The sequence below is a fragment of the Bos grunniens genome, chromosome 21 (genome assembly GCF_055505025.1).
Source record: "Bos grunniens cultivar Pamir isolate PY7600 chromosome 21, Bosgru_T2T1.0, whole genome shotgun sequence".
Taxonomy (NCBI): Eukaryota; Metazoa; Chordata; class Mammalia; order Artiodactyla; family Bovidae; genus Bos; species Bos grunniens.
In genome coordinates this window covers 712,933-737,738 of record NC_141185.1, presented here as the reverse complement: position 1 = coordinate 737,738, position 24,806 = coordinate 712,933, and the positions used below count along the sequence as shown (strand labels likewise).

The 24,806-nt window shown below is 55.4% G+C and overlaps 1 long non-coding RNA gene across 1 annotated transcript; it reads right to left on the bottom strand.

The window, feature by feature from the left end:
* Window positions 1-13,232: 13,232 nt before the first annotated feature.
* LOC147348826 (uncharacterized) lies at window positions 13,233-18,558 on the bottom strand. Its single transcript, XR_015149330.1, has 2 exons — window positions 18,383-18,558; window positions 13,233-14,408 (listed from the first exon to the last, which is right to left on the bottom strand). It is a non-coding gene; the product is annotated as an uncharacterized LOC147348826 (long non-coding RNA).
* Window positions 18,559-24,806: the final 6,248 nt, after the last annotated feature.

Sequence of the window (24,806 nt, the reverse complement as noted above, 5' to 3'; positions counted from 1 at the left end):
GCTCCTTGCTGCCTCCACTTTTCGGGTCACCTGCCCTCTCTCCAGCTCCCACTGCTGGTCCTCAGGCCCTGGGCTCTGGTCAGTCCCCTGCGTTCTGGGGAGCTGCGGGCTCAGCCCTGTGCTGCCCGCTGTGGACATGGAGCCTGTCCGGCCCTGCAGCCCTGCCCCTCGGCTCTGCCTCTGCACTCGGCTCCAGCCCAGTCGGGACCCACAGTCCCTGCACGTGGCCCTGCCCTGAGACCTGTGCCGGCTCCACCGGCCTGTCCAGGAGCCGTCACTGCCCTGGGGTCCTCTCCCTTCCCTGCTCCTCACATCAGACCCTCCTTCTGTCCTGGCTGGTCCTCATGCCTGCCCAGCCCGGGCCTCCAGAGCCCCTGGTCATGCACAGCCCTCCCCTCCCGTCTCCAGCCTGTCCTGCTCCTCGACGGCCCACAGCCCCCCGAGCTCCCCAGCCCCGGGCAGCAGCACTCTCGGTGCTGTGCGCCCTTCCCGGGTTCTGTCCCCACTCTCGTCCGGCACCGTGACCGGGGGCAGCTGCCTCCCCCGGCCCGCTTGGCTGCTCCAGCCTCTCTGGGGATCCTGAGGCCTGTCTCCCTCCAGGGCTCTCATTCCTGTCCCTGTGTGCTCATCCTCGGGGTCCCCACTCACCCATAGTGGGGGCTGTGGAGGGGGCTCCCCTGCAGCTTAGGGCTCTGGGCCCCTTCCCTGCTCTGGCCCCAGACACATGTGGCTCCTGGGATCTGTGCGCTGTGTCTGCAGCCCTGCTCCCTAGCACTTGGTCACCAGTCCCCTGATGTGTGAACTCCCTGCCCACAAGTCTCCAAACACTAAGAAGTGGATTGAAACCTGGTGGCACAACTTGCTTCCTGAAGTTCCCTTTTCTTCTGGGTGGTTTCTGCCTCAGAAGGCCTGGGGGAGTCCAGATGCAGCTGAGTTGCGTCTTGTGGGTGAGTGGGGTGGTTTGAGCAGTGCCCTGGGACCCAAGGGAGGAGTGGGAACCCCAGCCGTCACGGCTTTCCACCTTCCGCTGGGATTATGCCTGGTTGAACCACCACAGCCCAGGGTCTGGGCCCCTTGCTTGTGCCCTCTGGGCCTCCCAGCCCTGGTGGGTTCCTCTGCAACCCTGGAGAGTGTGTCATTCCCAGTGTGCGGCCCAGCCTCGGGCCGTGTCTGGTCCTCCAGCCCGGATGGGCTTCCCTCTAGACCACTGTTTCGTCTGGGTCCTGACTCTTCCCACCTCCTCCCCCTGCCTTCTTCTATGGCCCTGATATCTGACAGAGGCCGGAACAGCATCTACGGTCAGAGGGCAGCTGTTCTCCTGGCCATAGCTGTTGCCGTTGGCAGTTATGGTGGTCACTGGGGCCCAAAGTGACGGTCCAGCTGAGAGACATGGTGCAGCCCCTCCACGGCTGGTTGGGGCACAGTGACCTCCCCATGTGTGGATGACAGGGGCCCCCTGCTTCTAGTGTCTTGAAATGCTGTAGGGCACCCTAGACCCCATGTGCACTCTGGCTGTCCCATAGATAGAGCAGTAGGCCTGGGATTGGGAGACACTATAGCCGCACCCCAGAAGTGATGTGGGTGGAGGTCTTTTCCTTAGAGAGACAACAGGGAGCAGTCCTGAAGCAGGAGTTTAGTTCCCTGCCCTTGTATTGGACCTGCATGCTGCTGCTAAGTCGCTTCAGTCGTGTCTGACTCTGTGCGACCCCAGAGACGGTAGCCCACCAGGCTCCCCCATCCCTGGGATTCTCCAGGCAAGAACACTGGAGTGGGTAACCATTTCCTTCTTCAATGCATGAAAATGAAAAGTGAAAGTGAAGTCACTCAGTCGTGTCCGACTCTTAGCGACCCCATGGACTGCGGCCTTCCAGGCTCCTCCGTCCATGGGACTTTCCAGGCAAGAGTACTGGAGTGGCGTGCCATTGCCTTCTCCGATTGGACCTGCATAGCCTGGATGAAATCCCGGAGTCCTAGCAGCTAGAGCACCAGAGGCTGGAGACTAGAAGGAAGGATCGCCTGGCTCTTGCCTCATTTGAAAACACGAATGTTCCAAGGAGGCAAACACTGTAAATACAGGTGTGAAGTTTATGATTAAAGACACAGCACAACATGTGGAAAGCACACAGAGAAGAGGTTTATTTATTCAAGACAGAGCAAGGCAGAGATACCAGCCTGGAAAGAAAGGGTGTGGGCATCCTCCCTAACGGGGAGGAGTGCAGTGAAGAGGTTGCTAACTCATGTGCATGTTGACTCCTGTGTATGTAGACTCATGTGTATGTAAACTCACATGTATGTTGACTCGTGTATGTATACACACATGTGTGTTGAATCACGTGTATGTTGACTCATGTCTGTGTTGACTCGTGTGTGTTGACTCATGTCTATAGGGCAGTTCTTCTGGGTTTTGTTCTCTTCTGGCTGATTATCTCACCTCTTTCCCCACATTTGACCTGTCCTTGGGCCCTGCCCTTATGCGTGTGGATCTTTTTACCAAGAAAGATTTCAGTGCATGGGTAACAGGAGGTTTGATAACATTTATTATGGGGTGGCGCCCTCCCTTTATGACCCTCAAGGAGTCTTACTGCACAAATACAGTTGGGGAGGCTTCCCTGTCTGATAGATGGGGTCCTCTTGTCTCTATCCCAGCTGAGCTCAGCTCCTGCCACTAGCTTTGTCTTTGGAGTGTCAGGGAATCACTTACTGTGCTTGGCAAACTCCACCTGCTCAGCCTTGGTGCTCTTCTTTCTACTACCTCAAATCCCTCTGAGAGATGAGAACCCCAAGAAATGTTTATTTGGAAGATGAAGGGTGAAGTTCTGTCTCCTGTAGCTTCTTCACGTTGGCATGGGTTCATAGACACCTGAACTCGTTTCAGAGGGTATTTAAGGTCAGCAGCTATAGTGGTTCATGAATTAATCCTGTAGAGATAGTTGGCAAGTGCCAGTTTCCAGTTGGCAGGGTCCCTTCATGGTCATGAATTTGACCAAGGTTTGGGGGGCATTTCATGGCCATTTCATCCCACTGTGCTAGGAATGCTCATTCCTGGTTCTGGAAAATATTTCACTGATAGGCCACTCAATGTATTGTTACTGGACTGGACCTTATTAACAGTAACTATATGTGAACCGTGAACTTCTAGATGTTCAAGCTGGTTTTAGAAAAGGCAGAGAAACCAGAGATCAAATTGCCAACATCTGCTGGATCATTGAAAAAGCAAGAGAGTTCCAGAAAAAACATCTATTTTGGCTTTATTGACTATGCCAAAGCCTTTGACTGTGTGGATCACAATAGACTGTGGAAAATTCTGAAAGAGATGGAAATACCAGACCACATTACCTGCCTCTTGAGAAACCTATATTCAGGGCAGGAAGCAACAGTTAGAACTGGACATGGAAAAACAGACTGGTTCCAAGTAGGAAAAGGAGTACATCAAGGCTGTATATTGTCACCCTGCTTACTTAACTTCTATGCAGAGTACATCATGAGAAATGCTGGGCTGGAAGAAGCACAAGCTGGAATCAAGATTGCTGGGAGAAATATCAATAACCTCAGATATGCAGATGACACCACCCTTATGGCAGAAAGTGAAGAGGAACTAAAAAGCCTCTTGATGAAAGTGAAAGAGGAGAGTGAAAAAGTTGGCTTAAAGCTCAATATTCAGAAAACGAAGATCATGGCATCTGGTTCCATCACTTTGTGGCAAATAGATGGGGAAACAATGGAAACAGTGTCAGACTTTATTTTTTGGGCTCCAAAATCACTGCAGATGGTGATTGCAGTCATGAAATTAAAAGAAGTTTACTCCTTGGAAGGAAAGTTATGACCAACCTAGACAGCATATTAAAAAGCAGAGACATTACTTTGCCAACAAAGGTCGTCTAGTCAAGGCTATGGTTTTTCCAGTGGTCATGTATGGATGTGAGAGTTGGACTGTGAAGAAGGCTGAGCGCCGAAGAATTGATGCTTTTGAACTGTGGTGTTGGAGAAGACTCTTGAGAGTCCCTTGGACTGCAAGGAGATCCAACCAGTCCATTCTGAAGGAGATCAGCCCTGGGATTTCTTTGGAGGGAATGATGTTGAAGCTGAAACTCCAGTACTTTGGCCACCTCATGCGAAGAGTTGACTCATTGGAAAAGACCCTGATGCTGGGAGGGATTGGGGGCAGGAGGAGAAGGAGAAGGGGACGACAGAGGATGAGATAGGTGGATGGCATCACCGACTCGATGCACGTGAGTTTGAGTGAACTCTGGGAGTTGGTGATGGACAGGGAGGCCTGGCGTGCTGCGATTCATGGGGTCAAAAAGAGTTAGACACGACTGAGCAACTGAACTGAACTGAATTGGAAGTCTCTGGACCACCTGTCTTACTAGCCTCCTATGGCCTGGGTCTCAAGATGACAGTCTAGAAGGATGTGCGCTCCTCCTTTCCTGTGAGAACTTCAAAATTACAACTGGTTGCTGAACAACTGTTGACAGGCGAATGTTGGAGCCCACCAAAAAAAGATACTCTGCATCCAAGGGCAAAGGAAAAACCCCCAAAAGTCAGTAGGAGGGGCAAAATTGTGTTTAAAATCAAATCCCATACCTGCCAGAGATGCTCAGAGGGCTCATACAAAACCTTGTGTGCAGCAGGTCCCAGAGACCCCATGAGAGACTGAGACAGACCTTCCGTTGAATGTTTGCCTGTCTCCTGCAGAGGCACGGATCAGCAGCGGCTGCAACGGGGGCAGCACTGTGCAGCAGATCTGGGAGGCTCTGCATGTGGCATAAATCCTCTTGGAGGAGGTCACCATTAGCCCCGCCATAAAACCACTGAGCAGCCGACCCACAAACTGGAGAAGAATTATATCAAAGAAGTTCTTGCACTGTTTCAAAAGTTCTAGGGCCCACAACAGATTCCCCAACCTTGGGATCCAGCAAAGGGACTGAGAACCCCCAGGGAATTGGATTATGGAAGCCAGTGGGATTTGACTACAGAACTCCCTCAGGACTGGGGAAACAGACTCTTGTAGGGCACAGACCAAACCTTGTGCGCACCAGGACCCAGGAGAAAGGAGTGGTGACCCCTCAGGAGGCTGAGCCAGACTTGCCTCTGAGTGTCCAGGAGTGTCCAGGAGACTCTGGCAGAGGCATGGGTCAACAGCGGCCTGCTGCAGGGTCAAGAGCACTGAATACCAAGGTCCTGGGAGCCGCGGGGGGTGCTGGCAAAAGTCCTCTTGAAGGAGGTTGCCATTACAACCAGTACCCCTACCATAGTTTGGCCTCACACCAAAATACAGGGAGAGAACACAGCCCCAGCCATCAACAGAAAATTGGATTAAAGGTTTGCTGAGCATGGTCCTGGCCATGAGAACAAGACCCAGATTCCCCCACAGCCAGTCCCTCCCATCAAGAAGCTTCCACAAGCCTCTTAGCCTTATACATCAGACGGCAGACAGAATAAAAACCACAATCACAGAAAATGAGCCAAACTGATCACATGGATCACTGCCTTGTCTAACTCAATGAAACTATGAGCCATGCCATGTAGGGCCACCCAAGATGGATGGGTCATGGTGGAGAGTTCTGACAGAACATGGTCCACTGGAGAAGGGAATGGCAAACCACTTCAGCATTATTTCCTTGAGAATCCCATGAACGATATGAAAAGGCAAAAAGATTTGACACTGAAGGATGAACTCCCCAGGTTGGAAGGTGCCCAATATGCTACAGGAGAAGAGCAGAGAAATAGCTCCGGAAAGAATGAAGAGGCTGAGCCAAAGCAAAAACAACACCCAGCTGTGGATGTGACTGGTGATGGGCGTAAAGTCTGCTGCTGTAAAGAACAATACTGCATAGAATCTGAAATATTGGGTCCATAAATCAAGGTAAATTAGAAGTGGTCAAACAGGAGATGGAAATAATGACAACAATATTTTAGAAACTAGTGAACTAAAACGGACCAGAATGGGTGAATCTAATTCATTACGTTACAACCACTACTGTGTGGAAGAATCCCTCAGAAGAAATGGAGCAGGCCTCATGGTCAACAAAAGACTCTGAGGTGCAGTACTTGGGTGCAAGCTCAAAAATGACAGAATGATCTCTGTTCATTCCCAAGGCAAACCATTCAATATCACAGAATCCAAGTCTATGCCCCACCACTAATGCTGAAGAAGCTGATGTTGTAGGTACTATGAAGACCTATAGGATCCTCTAGAACTAACACCAAAAAAATATGTCCTTTTCATCATAGCAGACTGGAATGCAAAATAGGAAGTCAAGAGATACCTGGAGTAACAGGAAAGGTTGGCCTTGAAGTACAAAATGAAGCAGGGCAAAGGCTAACAGAGTTTTTCCAAGAGAACGCACTGGTCATAGCAAGCACCCTCTTCTAAAAACAAAAGTTACAAGTATACACATGGACATCATCAGATGGTCAATACTGAAATTAGATTAATTATATTCTTTAGAGCCGAAGATGGAGAAGCTGTATACAGTCAGCTGAAACAAAACCAGGAACCGACTGTGGCTCCAATCATGAACTCTTTATTGAAAAATTCAGACTTAAATTGACGAAAGTAGGGAAAACCACTAGACTGTTCATGTATGATCTAAAGGAAATTCTTTACGATGATTATACAGTGGAAGTGACAAATAGATTCAGGGGATTAGATCTGATAGACAGAGTGCCTGAAGAACTATGGACAGAGGTTCATGACATTGTATAGGAGGCAGGGATCAAGACCATCCCCAAGAAAAAGAAAAGCAAAAAGGCAAAATGGTTGTCTGAGGAGGCCTTACAAAGAGATGAGAAAAGAAGAGAAGGAAAATGCAAAGGAGAAAAGGAAAGATACACCCAGCTGAATGACAAGTTCCAAAGAATAGCAAGGAGAGTTCAGAAAGCCTGCCTCGGTGATCAGTGCAAAGAAATAGAAGAAAACAATAGAATGGGAAAGACTAGAGACCTTCTCAAGAAAATTAGAGATACCAAGGGAACATTTCATGCAAAGATGGGCTCAATAAAGGACAGAAATGGTATAGACCTAACAGAGGCACAAGATATTAAGGAGAGGTGGCAAGAATACACAGAAGAACTCTACAAAAAAGATCTTCATGACTCAGATAACCATGATGTTGTGATCACTCACCTAGAGCCAGACATCCTGGAATGGTAGTCAAGTGAGCCTTAGAAAGCATCACTATGAACAAAGCTAGTGGAGGTGATGGAATTCCAGTTTTGCTATTTCAAGTCCTAAAAGATGATGCTATGAAAGTGCTGCACTCAATATGCCAGCAAATTTGGAAAACTCAGCAGTGGCCACAGCACTGGAAAAGGTCAGTTTTCATTCCAATCCCAAAGAAAGGCAATGCCAAAGAATGCTCAAACTACCGCACAATTGCACTCATCTCACACGCTAGTAAAATAATGCTCAAAATTCTCCAAGCCAGGCTTCAACAATACATGAACTGAGAACTTCCAGATGTCCAAGCTGGATTTAGAAAAGGCAGAGAAACCAGAGATCAAATTGCCAACATTCATTGGATCATTGAAAAAGCAAGAGAGTTCCAGAAAACCATCTACTTCTGCTTTATCGACTATGCCAAAGCCTTTGACTGTGTGGATCACAACAAACTGGAAAATTCTGAAAAATATGGAAATACCAGACCACCCTACCTGCCTCTCAGGAAACCCACATCCTGGCCAAGAAGCAACAGTTAGGACCAAACATGGAACAACAAACTGCTTCAAAATGGGGAAAAGAGTACACCAAAAGTGTATATTGTCACCCTGTTTATTTAATGTCTATGCAGAGTACATCAGGCAAACTGGCAGGCTGAATGAAGCTCAAGCTGGAATCCAGATCACCAGGAGATATACCAGTAACCTCAAATATGTAGACAGCACCACTCTAATGGCAGAATGTGAAGAGGAACTACAGAGCCTCTTGATGAGGGTCATAGAGCAGTGAAAAACCTGGCTTAAAAGTCAACATTTAAAAAAATAAGATCATGGCATCTGACCTCATCACTTCATGACAAATATATGTGGAAAAAACAGGAACAGTGACGGACTTTATTTTCTTGGACTCCAAAATCACTGTGAATGGTGACCGCAGCCATGAAAATGAAAGATGCTTGCTCCTTGGAAGAAAAGCTATGACAAGCCCATACAGCATATTAAAAAACAGAGACACCACCTTGCCAACAAAGATCCGTCTAATCAAAGCTGTAGTTTTTCCAGTAGTCATATATGGATGTGAGTGTTGGGCCATACAGAAGGCTGAGTGCCCAAGAATTGATGCTTTTGAACCATGGTGCTGAAGAAAACTCTTGAGAGTCCCTTGGAAGCAAGGAGATCAAACCAGTCAATCCTAAAGGAAACCAACCTTAAATATTCATTGGAAGGACTTATGCTGAAGCTCCAATACTTTGGGCAAATGATGTGAAGAGCTAACTCATTGGAAAAGACAGTGATGCTGAGAAAGATTGAGGGCAGGAGGAGATGGGGCCACAGAGGATGAGATGATTGAATGGCATCATGGACTCAATGGACATGAGTTTGAGCAAAGTCCTGGAGACAGTGAAGGACAGGGGAGTCTGGTGTGCTGTAGTCCATGGGGTTACAGAGTCAGACACGACTGAGCAACTGAACAATAAGTAGGTTTGTCATAGCTTTTCTTCCAAAGAGGAAGCATCTTCTAATTTCATGACTGTAGTCACTGGCCAGAGTGATTTCAGAGCCCAAGAAAACAAAACAAAATCTGCCTTGGTTTCCATTTTTTCCCCATCTATTTGCCATGAAGTGATGGGACCGGATACTGTGACTGTTGTTTTTTGAATGTTGAATTTGAAGCCAGCTTTTTAACTCTCCTCTATCACCCTCATCAAGAGGCTCTTTAGTTCCTCTTCATTTTCTGCCATAAGGGTGGTGTCACCTGCATATCTGAGGTAGTTGATATATCTCCTGGCTATCTTTATTCCAGCTCGTGCTTCATCCGGCCCAGCAGTTTGCATGATGTACTCTGCATAGAAGTTAAATAAGCAGGGTGACAATACACAGCTTTGATGTTCTCCTTTCCCAATTTTGAATCAGTCTATTGTTTCATGTCTAGTTCTACCTGTTGTCTCTTGACCTGCATTCAGGTTTCTCAGGAGGCAGGTAAGGAGGTCTGGTATTTCCATCTCCTTAAGAATTTTCCAAAGATTGCTGTGATCCACAGAGTCAAAGGCTTTAGCGTAGTCAATGAAGCAGAAGTATATGTTTTTCTGGAATTCCCTTGCTTTTTCTATGATCCAACGGATGTTGGCAATTTGATCTCTGGTTCCTCTGCCTTTTCTAAATCCAGATTGTACATCTGGAAGTTCTCTGTTCACTACTATTGAAGCCTGGCTTGAAGGATTTGAGGTATAACCTAACTAGTTGTGAAATGAGTGCAACTGTATGATTGAACATTCTTTGACATTGCCTTTCTTTGAAATTGGAATGAAAACTGACCTTTTCCAGGCCTGTGACCACTGTTGAGTTTTCTAAATTTACCGGCATATTGAGTGCAGCAGTTTAATGGCGCCATCTTTTAGGATTTGAAGTAGCTCAGCTGGAACTCCACTAGCTTTGTTCATAGTGATGCTTCCTAAGGCCTGCTTGACTTCATTCTCCAGGATGTCTGGCTCTAGGTGAGTGATCACACCATCATGGTTATCTGGGTCATTAAGACTTTTTTCCCCAGTAGTCATGTACAGATATGAAAGTTGGACCATAGAGAAGGTTTAGCACTGAAGAATGGATGCTTTTGAATTGTGTTGCTGGAGAAGACTCTTAAGAGTCCCTTGCCCAGCAAGGAGATCAAATCAATCAATCCTAAAGGAAGTCAACCCTGAATGTTCATTGGAATGACTGATGATGAAGCTCCAATACTTTGGTCACCTGATGCGAAGAGCGGACTCGATGCTGGGAAAGACTGAGGGCAGGAGGAGAAGGGGGCGACAGAGGATGAGACGGTTGGATGGCCTTACTCACTCAGTGGACATGAGTCTGAGCAAAGTCCAGGAGATAGTGAAGGACAGGGAAGCCTGGCGTGCTGCAGTTTATGGTGTCACAAAGGGCTGGACATGACTGAGATACTGAACAACAGCAAAGACCTTTTCTGTGTAGTTCTTGTGCTTCTCTTAGGTCCATACAACTTCTGTCTTTTATTGTGCCCGTCTTGGCATTAAATATTCCCTTGATCTCTCCAGTTTTCTTGAGGAGATCTCTAGCCTGTCCCATTCTATTGTTTCCCTCTATTTCTTTGCACTGTTCACTTAAGAAGGCTTTCCTATCTCCCCTCTGAAACTCTGCATTCAGTGGGTATATCTTTCCTTTTCTCCTTTGCCTTTTGCTTCTCTTCTTTTCTCAGTTGTTTGTAAGGCCTCTTCAGACCACCACTTTGCCTTCTTGCATTTCTTTTTCTTTGGGATGGTTTTGGTCAACACTTCCTGTACAGTGTTATGAACTTCCATCCATAGTTCTTCACGTTCTCAGGCTACCGGATCTAATCCCTTGAATGTATTTGTCACCTCCACTGTTTAATCATAAGGCTTTTGATTTAGGTCATACCTGAATGGTCTTGTGGTTTTCTTTACTATTTTCAATTTAAGCCTGAATTTTGAAATCAAGAGTTCATGATCTGAGCCACAGTCATCTCCAGGTCTTGTTTTTTTTTTTTTTTTTTTTGACTTTATAGAGCTTTTCTGTCTTCAGCTGCAAAGAATATAATCAATTAGATTTTGGTATGACCGCCTGGTGATGTTCATGTTTAGAGTCATCTCTTGTGTTCTTGGAAGAGGGTGTTTGCTTGACCAGTGTGTTGTTCTCTTGGCAAAATTCTGTTATTCTTTTCCCTGCTTCTTGTTGTGCTCCAAGGACAAACTTACCTGTCATTCCAGGGGTCTCCTGACTTCCTACTTTTGCATTCTAGTCCCCTATGATGAAAAGGACATCTTTTTTGGGTGTTAGTTCTAGAAGGTCCTATAGGTCTTCAGCCATTCAACATCAGCCTTTTTGGCATTAATGGTTGAGGCATAGACTTGGATTACTGTGATATTGAATTGTTTGCCTTAGAAATGAACTGAAATCATTCTGCCTTTTTTTTTTTTTTTTTTTGAGATTGCACACAAGTACTGCATTTCAGACTCTTTTGTTGAGTATGAGGGCTACTCCGTTTAGTATAAGATATTCTTGCCCACAGTAGTAGATACAATAGTCATCTGATTTAAATTTGCCCATTCCCATCCATTTTCGTTCACTGATTCCTAATAAGTTGATGTTCACTCTTGCTGTCTCCTTGCTGACCACTCGATTCTTGGACCTAACATTCCAGGTTCCTATGCAATACTGTTCTTTACAGCATTGGTAAAAAGAGGGTAAACAGGCCGTCTTTGTCTCTTGTAAACATGTTAAGGTAATAGTCACAGCAACAATCAAAAAAGGGGGGAAAACTGTTTTTGAGTAAAGAATTAAGGGATCTTTACTCCTTTTTGGGACATGTGAAATACTACACATGTGCAGAAAGTTTCCTTGTGGGTCAAGAGTCAGGGAATAATGCCAGGCCATAATGGGTCTTGCTCCTCCCATAAACCTTCACTTTGAGATCCAGCTTGTGAGGGGTGGGTGCACACCCAGGGGAGGGTCCTGAGACAAATTAGCCTGGGGAGAGCTGTGGGCAAAGCAAGATGACTGGCTCGAAGGAAGACAAAGACCCAGAACACTGCCACCCCTTGCAGCTCAATTCTTAAAGACTCTGCCTACAATACAGGAGACCTGGGCTTGATTCCTGGCTTGGAAGGATCCCCTGGAGAAGGAAATGGCAACCCACTCCAGTGTTCTTGCCTGGGAAAGCCCATGGACAGAGGAGCCTGGCAGGCTAGAGTCCATGGGGTCCCGAGCGCTGGACATGACTTAATGACTAAACCACCAAGCTTCCCAGACATGGGGCTCTCTCTAGTTTGCTCTTGTGTCTTTCCACATGTACTTTTCTTTTTCAACATACTTTTCAGTTTTACCTTTTGCCTCCTCGTCTGAATTCTTTCTTGACAAAGCAGGCAAGGACCAGGGCTGTCCAGCGGCAGGTCCTCTCCTACCCCTGAAAGGTTTGGAAAAACACTAGCATGGTCCCAGCTGACAAGGCACCTCCCCTCTATGACCCAGCTCCCTTAAAATGCCCTCTGGAGAGAGCCCAGCATGGCCAGCACCCTCCCAGGCCTGGGCCCCCTTCTTGGAGCTGTCCCTGAGCACGATCCTCCTCCGCCCTCAGGGAGTGTCCAGTCTCCTCGGTCCCCGGTGTCTGTGAGGATGGAGTCCTGACTGCATCCTGCACCCAGGCCGGCTGGTGGACACAGCGGCCTCATTGCATGCGGGCGGCCACCCTTCCTGGTCCCTCTCTGGAGCCCTGGGCCCCTCCTGCTTCTCCTGTGGCACAGCCATCACCTCTGTGCAGCCAGGCTGAGCGCAGTGTCCCCAGTGCCCTCTGAGGTCCTTCTCACTGACCAGTGTGTCCTGAGCACTGAACCAGGTCTGGGTGCTCCCTTTGACACCCCTCCCCCAGCTGCCCGTCCTGGCCCGCCTTCACTGGTGTCCCCTCCTGCTCTGGGTTTCTGGCATCAACCCGCCTGTTCGGGGCAGAATTGTGACCCCAAATTCAAGTCTTGCAGCCCTGACCCCCAGACCTCAAGCATCACTGCTTCTGGAGGTGGCATCTCTGAAGAGGTGATGAGGGTGAACTGGGGTCCCAGGGTGGGCCCTCGTCCAGTCTGACTGGAGACCCTCTAAGAGGAGGTGAGGACAGAGACAGGCACAGAGGGGTGCCCCCGTGAGGACACGGCATCTGCACCCCATGGAGACAGGCCTCAGCAGGAGCCGGCCCTGTGCTCCTGGATCCGGGGTCCCAGGCTCCAGGGTGTGAGCGGTGACGCCTGTGGTCCAGCCCCCCGCGGTGTTTGTTACAGCCTCCTGTGCTGACCACCCAGCACGGGGCACTTGTCTGTGGCTCCCCTGGCTTCAGGCTGGCCTCTGCCTGGGAGGCGGAGTGGAGCCCTAGGGGTGGGTAGCAGGTGGGAGTCAGGCACCCATGGGTCAGGTAGGGATGGGACCAGGGACCCTAAGTGCAGGTGAGTGGGGGCAGGAAGCCCAGGGGCCAGTGAGGGTGGGGCAGCCTGGATGTGGACTCCTCAAAGGGAGAAGGTGTGTCAATATACGGAGACTGGCCAGTGAGCTAGGTGAAGTAAAGATGCTTTATTGTCATTAAAGAGATAAAGAGACAGCAAAGAGAAAGAACAGGCCCCCACATTAGGCAGAAGAAGCTTCCCAAGCTCTGAGACTGTGGTCCTTCCTTCCAGTCTTAGGGGCAGCGCCTCCCATCCAGAGACGCCCATGCACATTTCTGCAACGACGGGAGAGTCTGTACTGTGAGGTGAGGTGGGGCCCCGGGGCCTGGGGCTGGGCCTCTGTGGGTCTCTGGTCTCGCCTCTCACCCCTGCCCTCGGTGCAGGCCGAGCTCCTGCGGGACGTGTCAGGCTGTTGGCCGCCGGATGGACTGGCTGCCCTGCCGTCCTGTATTCTGGGAGCCTCTCCAGCTCTGTGCACTGGGAACCGGTCAGCAGGCCCCTCTCCAGGCGGTCCGTCTGGCTGGACGTCACCCTTTCCCCCACCAGGGCTCCTGCAGCAGCCGTGGGCCCAGGCCTGCTCACAGCAGCATCCTCGGTGGAGGTGGCCTAACTGTTGGTGGTCCTCCCAGGAGCTTCCCTGCTGGGAGGCTGGGCCCCTGCAGACAGCTGTTCCCAAGGATCTGACACAGGGGCCTCCCCCACGGACCTGTGGTCTGAATCCAGGCCTGGACAACATGCAGGGGCTGGGCCCTGTGCATACGGTGTGGGAACCCAGCTTCCTCCTTCAGAGGCCCTGTGGTCTGGATCCTGGCCTGGACAAGATGAATGGCGTGGGAGGAGATGCCCTGTGCAGACCGCCCTGGACCCAGCCTCCTGCTCCTCCAGGCAGAACTGAACTCTGACCTGTGTGTTCCTGGTGGGGGACCCGCAGCCCATTGGTGTCTTGCTGGCTTCCCAGAGGGCCTCGGCATTCATCAGCTCGGGTGGGGTCTACGCCTGCTGTCCACTCGGGTCTCCGGGGGTGGGGGCAGGTTTTGGTGACCGTGAGGCCTGCGGGTAGAGATGCGGGCGAGGCTGGCCAAGAGGTCAGAGGTCGCTGGGTCAGAGCGCAAAGGAGCAGGCCTGGTGCAGGTTGATGCTCGAAATAATGGACGCTGTCCAGTCGGGTCTGTGGCCAATCTGGACCTGCTCACAGGAGCTCTAGGCTCCCTGCCCGATCATATTTCTGTAGTCGGGGACGATCGTCCTCTTCAGCTCCACCACTGATGAGAAGATCCACTTCACCTGGGTAGGGGGGGAACAGGGTGAGCAGAGACGACTCATTGTGGGCCTCCCCCAGGGGCAGTGATGAAACAGCGAGGGAACAGAGAGTGGACAGTGAGGGTCAGTGAGGGTACGAGGAGTGGACACAGAGTGATATAAATGGACAGTGAGTGGACAGTGAGGGCCAGCGAGGGGACAGACGGGACAGTGAGGGGACAGTGAGGGTCAGTGAGGGACAGTGGGGGCAGTGAGGGGCCGTGAGGGGCAGTGAGGGGACAGTGAGGGCCAGCAAGGGGACAGACGGTACAGTGAGGGGACAGTGAGGGACAGTGAGGGCCAGCGAGGGGACAGACGGTACAGTGAGGGGACAGTGAGGGACAGTGAGGGGACAGTGAGGGCAGTGAGGGGACAGTGAGGGACAGTGAGGGGACAGTGAGGGCAGTGAGGGGACAGTGAGGGCCAGCGAGGGGACAGACGGTACAGTGAGGGGACAGTGAGGGACAGTGAGGGGACAGTGAGGGCAGTGAGGGGACAGTGAGGGCCAGCGAGGGGACAGACGGTACAGTGAGGGGACAGTGAGGGACAGTGAGGGGACAGTGAGGGCAGTGAGGGGACAGTGAGGGCCAGCGAGGGGACAGACGGTACAGTGAGGGGACAGTGAGGGACAGTGAGGGGACAGTGAGGGACAGTGAGGGGACAGTGAGGGCCAGCGAGGGGACAGACGGTACAGTGAGGGGACAGTGAGGGACAGTGAGGGACAGTGAGGGACAGTGGGGGCAGCGAGGGGACAGACGGTACAGTGAGGGGACAGTGAGGGACAGTGAGGGGACAGTGAGGGCCAGCGAGGGGACAGACGGTACAGTGAGGGGACAGTGAGGGACAGTGAGGGACAGTGGGGGCAGCGAGGGGACAGACGGTACAGTGAGGGACAGTGGGGGACAGTGGGGACAGTGAGGGACAGTGGGGGACAGTGGGGACAGTGAGGGACAGTGAGGGACAGTGAGGGCAGTGAGGGCAGTGAGGGACAGTGAGGGGACAGTGAGGGGACAGACGGTACAGTGAGGGGACAGTGAGGGACAGTGAGGGCCAGCGAGGGGACAGACGGTACAGTGAGGGGACAGTGAGGGACAGTGAGGGGACAGTGAGGGCAGTGAGGGGACAGTGAGGGCCAGTGAGAGGACAGACGGTACAGTGAGGGGACAGTGAGGGACAGTGAGGGGACAGTGAGGGCCAGCGAGGGGACAGACGGTACAGTGAGGGGACAGTGAGGGACAGTGAGGGACAGTGAGGGACAGTGGGGGCAGCGAGGGGACAGACGGTACAGTGAGGGGACAGTGAGGGACAGTGAGGGGACAGTGAGGGGACAGACGGTACAGTGAGGGGACAGTGAGGGACAGTGAGGGGACAGTGAGGGACAGTGGGGGTCAGTGGGGTCAGTGAGGGGCAGTGAGGGGACAGGGAGGGACAGTGAGGGACAGTGGGGGCAGTGAGGGGCCGTGAGGGGCAGTGAGGGGACAGGGAGGTGACTCTGAGGGGACACTGGGAAACAGTATGGTCAGTGAGGGGACAGTGGGGGCAGTGAGGGCCAGCGAGGGGACAGACGGTACAGTGAGGGGACAGTGGGGGCAGTGAGGGGCCGTGAGGGGCAGTGAGGGGACAGACGGTACAGTGAGGGGACAGTGAGGGACAGTGAGGGACAGTGAGGGGACAGTGACCGGACAGTGAGGGACAGTGAGGGGACGAGGAGTGGACACAGAGTGATAGAAATGGACAATGAGTGGGCAGTGAGGGCCAGCAAGGGGACAGACGGGACAGTGAGGGGACAATGAGGGACAGTGAGGGACAGTGGGGGCAGTGAGGGGCCGTGAGGGGCAGTGAGGGGCCGTGAGGGGACAGGGAGGTGACTCTGAGGGGACACTGGGAAACAGTATGGTCAGTGAGGGGACAGTGACAGGACAGTGAGGGGCAGTGAGGGGCAGAGAGGGGCAGTGGGGTCAGTGAGGGGCCGTGAGGGGCAGTGAGGGGCAGTGGGGGGCAGTGGGGTCAATGAGGGGCCGTGAGGGGCAGTGAGGGGCAGTGGGGGGCAGTGAGGGGCAGTGAGGGGCAATGGGGGGCAGTGAGGGGCCGTGATGGGCAGTGAGGGGCCGTGAGGGGCAGTAGGGGGCAGTGAGGGGCCGTGAGGGGCAGTGGGGGGCAGTGAGGGGCCGTGAGGGGCAGTGAGGGGCAGTGAGGGGCAGTGGGGGGCAGTGGGGTCAGTGAGGGGCAGTGAGGGGCAGTGAGGGGCAGTGAGGGACAGTGAGGGACAGTGAGGGGACAGTGAGGGACAGTGAGGGCCAGTGAGGGGACAGACGGTACAGTGAGGGACAGTGAGGGACAGTGAGGGACAGTGGGGGCAGTGAGGGGCCGTGAGGGGCCGTGAGGGGACAGACGGTACAGTGAGGGGACAGTGAGGGACAGTGACCGGACAGTGAGGGACAGTGAGGGGACGAGGAGTGGACACAGAGTGATAGAAATGGACAATGAGTGGACAGTGAGGGCCAGCGAGGGGACAGACGGGACAGTGAGGGACAGTGAGGGACAGTGGGGGCAGTGAGGGGCCGTGAGGGGCAGTGAGGGGCCGTGAGGGGCAGTGAGGGGACAGTGGGGTCAGTGAGGGGCCGTGAGGGGCAGTGAGGGGCCGTGAGGGGACAGGGAGGTGACTCTGAGGGGACACTGGGAAACAGTATGGTCAGTGAGGGGACAGTGACAGGACAGTGAGGGGCAGTGAGGGGCAGAGAGGGGCAGTGGGGTCAGTGAGGGGCCGTGAGGGGCAGTGAGGGGCAGTGGGGGGCAGTGGGGTCAATGAGGGGCCGTGAGGGGCAGTGAGGGGCAGTGGGGGGCAGTGAGGGGCAGTGGGGGGCAGTGAGGGGCCGTGAGGGGCAGTGGGGGGCAGTGAGGGGCCGTGAGGGGCCGTGAGGGGCAGTGAGGGGCAGTGGGGGGCAGTGGGGTCAGTGAGGGTCAGTGAGGGGCAGTGAGGGGCAGTGAGGGGCAGTGGGGGGCAGTGAGGGGCCGTGAGGGGCAGTGAGGGGCCGTGAGGGGACAGGGAGGTGACTCTGAGGGGACAGTGGGGGACAGTACGGTCAGTGAGGGGACAGTGACAGGACAGTGATGGGATGCTGAGATTGATAGGGAGAAAATGAAGGGTCAGAATAGGTGATTAAATAATTATCTGACTAGGGGATTATAAGTTGAAAAATATGGGAAACTCCTATAAATTAACGATTACTCAAGAAAGCAGGTTGATTTAACCACGAGACTAAGCAGTCTTGCTTAGCAACAAAACTACAGCAGAAGCCTGGGATATGCTGCAAAACAGTAAAGCGACGATGGCGTGAGACCCCCATCCAGCCCAGTGAGCTCAGTGAGTTAATGACCCCTGAGTTAAAGCAGGCTCTCTGCAAACAAAGAGCAGTCATTTACGGGAAGGTGACTTTCAAAATGAAAGACCCTCATTGTACTGAGTTCTAGACTATTTCTGGAGTCTACGACAGTCCTGACCTGACCATCTTGGGAAGGAAAAGTAAGCTCCTCTAGCCTACCTGGGGGAGGAACTGATGACCAAAACATGACCGTTACCCAAGAGAGACCAAGAAGGTGTTTTCCCTTCCCCACTTCTCCTTTGATGGAAAATGGTGTCCACGAAGTTCTCAGGGAGCAGCAGTGTGCCATCACCGCTCGTAAGTGTCACAAGCCTCCTGGTCTAAAAACTCATTACCACTCTACCCTTGCTGAATTCTCCCCGCTGACATGAAGGGTGGCGTGTGGTACAGAAGCTCTTCAGACGCCCCCTGAAATGACCCAATCTGTTTCAAGGTGACAGTGATGGGAAAACGAACAGACAGAGAGGGACAGTGAGGGGCAGTGAGGGGCAGTGAGGGGCAGTGAGGGGCAGTGAGGGGCTCTGAGGGGATCCTGGGGACAGAGGGGGCCTGAGGGCCAGCAGGGTGGCCTCCCACCTTGAAGAGGGTCACGGTGGCGCTGTAGCAGACGCTGAGCAGGAAGAGTGTGATGAAGATGGAGATAGTCGTCCAGAGCCCGTCCAGCTCCCCGTCCTGGGCGTCCGCACAGATCTCCTCCTCCAGCAGCAGGTCTGCACAGGGAGGGGTGGTCAGTGCTGTGTCTGCCCACGGGGGGCTGGGTGGCATCATCAGGGCCTCGGGGCAGGGCTCCCTCTGGGTGGGGGGAAGGTGGCAGGATCCCCCCATGGGCTGGGCAGGGATCACCTGAGGTCAGTCTCTGGGCCCCAGCCCCAGACCCCACCCCTCCAGCCCTGGCCACTGTCTGGGCCTGGCCTGTGGTGTCCTGCTCCCATCCTGAGCTGTGCCCTGAGCTGGGGCCCTGACCCCACCTCCCCCCAGGACAGAGGCTCAGTTCCTGGCCTCCTCTGCCCTGGGGGCCAGGCCTGGAGCCGGGAGGGTCAGCAGAGCATGTGAGCCTGGGCCCTGCCCCCAGGGAGGGAGGGCAGACAGCACCGGGCTGTGTCCCTGTGCCTGAGGGGTGAGGGTGCCAGGATGAGGGGCTGAGGGGGGATCTCAGCCTGCTAGGGAGGGGCGTGGGTGCCCCAGGGGAGGCAAGGAACGGATGTCTGATCTGGTCAGTGTGGTCAGTGTGGGAAAGGGCCACTGAGCAGCCCACGGGCGCTGGAGGGTGGGGACCAGCTGGTGTCCACAGGGAGGGCTCACAAGACCCAGCTCTGGGTCTGGGCCTGTGGGGTCACCCCATGGGTCCCCGAGTGCGAGACCTGAGTGTGTGTAGGCGTGTGGGTGTGACGGGGTGAAGTGTGCTCATGTGCGGATGCACACCTGAGTGTGTGTGGAGGAGGCTGGGTGCGGGCTGTCTCGTGTGCGTGCGGGGCTGGGGCTTGTTGTCTGTGGCTCTGGGCTCCGTGTCCGCAGGGAGCAGCTAGGTCCCTGCCCTGGACATTCAGGGCTCCCGGCCTGGACCCCTTTCAGGCACAGGGATGACCTCCCCACGGGCGCACAGGCCTGGCCCTGGGCAGGGAGAGCCGGGCAGAGCCTCCTGGCCGAGGGAGGGCGAGGCCTGACCTTGGGAGCCTGAGGGTGAAGCAGGGCCACCCCCCGGCCACGCGTGGCTCCAGGCAGGCCCAGAGTGGACACAAGGACTCTGGACACCCAAGGACAGGGGCCTGGGGACAAGGATGTGGCCCTGCCCCACAGCGTGGGCTGGAGCAGAGGCGGGAAGCATTGGGCCTCAATCCCTGAGGGTCTCGGGGGCTTCCCCGGTTCCTGTCCAGAGGCCGGCCCAGCAGGTGGTGGCTGGAGGGGACCGTGGAGGTGCGCCTCTGGCCAAGCCCCTCTGTGGCCTTGGGCAGCCCCCAGGTGGCCTGCTGGACCCACTCACTGTGTGTCTGGCCCGGAGTGGGGTCAGCTCCCCCACAGATGCTGAACAAAGTGGCCCAGAGTCGGCTCAGCCCACCCCCGCAGGCCTGGTGGCCACCAGGGCTCTGCCTCGGAAAGAACCAGCACAGCGTTGCAGGGTCCCAGGGCGGCCTGGGTGCTTTATTCACGGCGGCCCAGGAGGAATGCACACAGGGAGGGGCTAGGGCGTCCTGGCTGGACCTGGAGCCCGGGGAGGGTGGGCTGGGTGAGGGCTTGCCGGTGCAGGGACGTGAGGCTCATTTACCCGCAGACTTAGAGGTGGACTTCTGCGTGTAGTGATTGTGCAGGGCCTCGTGCATCACCACACACGTGTAGGTGTCTCCTCTCTGCCAGCTGTTCCTGTCCACCCTGAGCTTGCTGTACAGGAAGTAGGAGCTGTCGGCGTCCAGCTGGGGCGGGGTGGTGCCGTACTTGTCCTCTGACTCAGGCTGCCCATTTCTCTGCCACTCCACGGCGATGTAGTCTGGGTAGAAGCTGGTGACCATGCAGGTGAGGCTGACCGTGCTTTTGCTGAGCTCTTCCTGGGGTGGGGCCAGGACATACACCTGCGGCTCCCGGGCCGGCCCTGTGGGGACAGGAAGGCTGTTAGCACAGCGGTCACTCTGATTGGCCCACGGGACCCTCCCGGTCCCGTCCAGCGGTCACTCTGATTGGCCCACGGGACCCTCCCGGTCCCGCCCAGCGGTCACTCTGATTGGCCCACGGGGCCCTCCCAGTCCCGTCCACCTGGCCCACCTTTGGTCCTGGAGATGGTCCTCACGATGGGGGCCGGGAGGCCTTCGTTGTGGACCTTGCACTTGAACTCCTTTCCTCCAGTCCAGTCCTGGTGCTGGATGCGCAGGGCGCTGACCACGCGGTACGTGCTGTTGAACTGCTCCTCTCTCGGCTTCGTCGTGGCTGTGTTTACCTCCACGTCGTCCACGAACCAGGAGAACTTCACCTCGGGGTCATCGTGGCCCACGTCCACCACCACACACGTGACCTCGGGCGTTCCAGAGATTGTGAGGGTGTCCTTGGGTTTCGGTGGGAAGATGAAGACAGAGGGTCCTCCGGGGAGCTCAGGGGCTTTGGGGAAGACATAACAGTTGTCAGCCCCTGGGCAGACTCACTCCTGGGCCCCCACAGCCTCACCTGTGGCCCTCCTGGGCCCTGTCCACATCTGGGGTGCGATGGGGAGACTGGGTGACTTACGTGGGCAACAGTCACAGGTTCCTGGTTTGCATGTGGGATCTGCAGAGAGAGCAGACTGGGGGTTACCAGGGGCAGGAAGCCATGGGCTGGGCTTAGGGCAGGGACGGGTTTTAGCAGGTCTGAGCCCAGGGCCCGTCTCTGTGGGTCCAGGCGTGTGGACGTTGACCAGCCTGCGGCCACCCTGGACCTGGCGGAAACTCCAGACAACCCCCTCCCCAAGCCTGTGAGACTGTCAGGAGAGAGACAGACAGGGCCTCCCCTGACACACTGGGCCTGGTTCACAGCACCCCTGGGGGTGGGGCCCCTGCAGGCAGTGGGGCTGACCCTGGTCTCCTGGTGTGGACACCCTCCCCGAGGACCATCTTCTCACCAACAGCCTTGTCCACCTTGGTGCTGCTGGCCGGGTGGGCTACGTTGCAGGTGAAGGTCTGTCCTGAGGTGCTGGCGGGCACGGTCACCATGCTGCTGAGAGAGTACAGCCCGGAGGACTGAAGGACGGCCGGGAAGGTGTGCACGCCGCTCTTCAGGGCACCCGAGTTCCAGGTCACGGTCACCGGCTCGGGCATGTAGCTGGAGACCAGGCAGCCCAGGGTCACCTTGGAGCTGGACTTGTCCCCGCAGCAAGAACTCAGAGGGTAGACTTTCGGGGCTGTGGTGGAGGCTGTGAGAGAGGAGGCTGGGTGAATGTGGGGTCCAGCAGGACCTCAGGTGCCCATGCCTGGGGCACCTCTGAGCCCAGCCACCACCTGCTTCCAGGGTCTGATGACCAGCCGGCATGGTGGCCACCCGGCTCTCTGTACTGCAGTTGGGGTGTCTGGACACAGCTTGGGTCGGTGAGTGTGGCCTCCTGGATCAGAGCCCCAGGGCCCCTTCCCTCCTGTTGGAGCCTGGCCCTTCCCATGGCCCCTGCTCCCCCAGCCTGGTCAGCTCCCTGGGCCTGCAGCCCGACTGACTGCCAGTGGGCGCCCTGTAGCTCCTGGCCCCTTGCACCGCCCTATCAAGCACAGCGTCCCAGGTCTGGCCCCACTTTGGCTCCTGAGCCACACAGGCTGCTGGGACAGGCAGACCCTCGGCCCAGAAGTGCAGCCCACCCGGTGCCCTCAGGGCGCCCCTTCCCTGCAGCCCCAGAGCCCTTCCTCTCGGGTCTTCGCTCCTCCTTGCTTTGTTCTTCATGCAGACCCTCCACCAAACAGCACCCCCATTGTCTTGAGGGGTGGCCTACACCCCTTGTCTCAGCCCTCTGCTTCACCAGCTGTGGCCTGAGCTCTCCCAGCCCTGTGCCCTTGCTCCCTCAGCCCCGCCCTTCACCCTCATCCAGCACCCACACCACTGGTCTCAGCCCTCTGGACTCAGCTCTGGACAGCTGCGCTCTTGGGCCCCATCTTCTCTGCAGGGCTCACACTGCCCTGTGTCCCTGCATCTGGCCCACAGCACAAATGGCCCCTTGCACCCTCGGACCCTTTCGTACCGATGTGCTCAGCACACACATGGTCAACTGAGGTCGTTGGCAGGGGCGTGACATTCCAGCGCCTGCTCAGCTGCACGATCTTTGTCTGCTCCCCTAATACCCTGAACTCCCAGCCCCCTGCTTATCCCCAGAAGCTGCACCTGCTCCCCCAAATCTCCAAGGGCACTCCCTGTCCTCCCAGCCCCTGCTCACCCAAGTTGTACCTGTTCACCCAAAGCAACAGGGGCACCTCCTGTCCTCGCAGCTTCCTGCTCACCCACAAGCTATTACTGCTTCCAAAAATCTCCAGGGGCACCCCATGTCCTCCCAGCCCCCTGCTCACCCTCATAACCTGTACCTGCTCCCCTAAAGCTCTTGAGGTACCCCCTGCCCTCCCAGCCCCCTGCTAACCCTCTCAAGCTGTACCTGCTCCCCCAAACACCAGGGACACCCCTTGTCCTCCCAGCCCCTGCTCACCCGAACAGGCTGTACCTGCTCTCCCAAACACCAGGGGCTCCCCCTGTCTTCCCAGACCCAGCTCACCCTCACAAGCTGTACCTGCTCCCCCAAAGCAACAGGGGCTCCCCCTGTCCTCCCAGGCCCTGCTCACCCATAAGCTGTGCCTTCTACCCCAAACACCAGGGACACTCCCTGTCCTCCCAGCCCCTGCTCACCCTCACGACCTGCACCTGTTCCCCCAAAGCACCAGGGGCTCCCCGTGCCCGCCCAGCCCTCTACTCACCCTCACAGACTGTGCCTGCTCTCCAACTCCAAGGGCACCCCCTGTCCTCCCAGACCTCTGCTCATCCCCAGAAGCACTACCTGATCCGCTAAAGTTTTTGAGATACACCCTGCTTTCCCAGCCCCCTGCTCACCCTCACAAGCTGTACCTGCTCCCCCAAAGCATCAGGCACATCCCCTTACTCTCAGCCCCTGCTCACCCTCATAACCTGTGCTTGTTCCCCCAAAGCACCAGGGGCTCCCCCTGCCGTCCCAGGCCCTGCTCACCTTCACAGGCTGTACCTGCTCCCCCAAAGCATCAGGCACACCCCCAGTCCTCCCAGCCCCTGCTCACCCTCATAACCTGTACCTGTTCTCCCAAAGCACCAGGGGCACCCCTGCCCTCCCAGCTCCTGCTCACCCTCACAGGCTGTACACACTCCCCCAAACACCAGGGGCTCCCCCTGTCCTCCCAGCCCCTGCTCACCCTCAGGCTGTACCTGTTCTCCCAAAGCACCAGGGGCTCCCCCTGCCCTCCCAGCCCCTGCTCACCCTCACAGATTGTAATGCTCCCCAAAGCACCAGGCACATCCCCCTTTCTCTCAGCCCCCTGCTCACCCTCATAACCTGTACCTGCTCCACCAAAGCACCAGGGGCTCCCCCAGTCCTCCCAGCCCTTGCTCACACTCACAAGCTGTACCTGCTCCCCCAAAGCACCAGGGGATCCCACTGTCCTCCCAGCCCGTGCTCACCCTCACAGGCTGTACACGCTCCCCCAAACACCAGGGGCTCCTACTTTCCTCCCAGCCCCTCCTCACCCTCATAACCTGTACCTGCTCCCCCAAAGCACCAGGGGCTCCCACTTTCCTCCCAGCCCTTGCTCACCCTCACAAGCTGTACCTGCTCCCCCAAAGCACCAGGCACACCCCCTTACTCTCAGCCCCCGATCACCCTCATAACCTTTACCTGTTCCCCCAAAGCACCAGGGGCTCCCCCTGCCCTCCCAGCCCCTGCTCACCCTCACAGGTTGTAACGCTCCCCAAAGCATCAGGGGCTCCCCCAGTCCTCCCAGCCCCTGCTCACCCTCATAACCAGTACCTGCTCCCCCAAACACCAGGGACACCCCCAGTTCTCCCAGCCCTTGCTCACACTCACAAGCTGTACCTGCTCCCCCAAAGCATCAGGGGCTCCCCCTGCCCTCCCAGCTCCCTGCTCACCGTCACAGGCTGTACTTGTTCCCCCAAAGCACCAGGGGCACCCCTTGTCCTCCCAGCCCCTTGCTCACCCTCATAACCTGTACCTGCTCCCTCAAAGCACCAGGGGCTCCCACCGTCCTCCTATCCCCTGCTCAACCTCACAAGCTCTACCTGTCCCACAAAGCACCAGGGGTTCCCCCTGTCCTCCCAGCCCCTGCTCACCCTCACAGGCTGTACACGCTCCCCCAAACATCAGGGACATCCCCTCTCCTCCCAGTCCCTGCTCACCCTTACAGGCTGCGCCTGCTCCCCCAAAGCACCAGGGGCACCCCTTGTCCTCCCAGTCCCTTGCTCACCCTCATAACCTGTACCTGCTCCCCTAAAGCACCAGGGGATCCCACTGTCCTCCTAGCCCCTGCTCACCCTC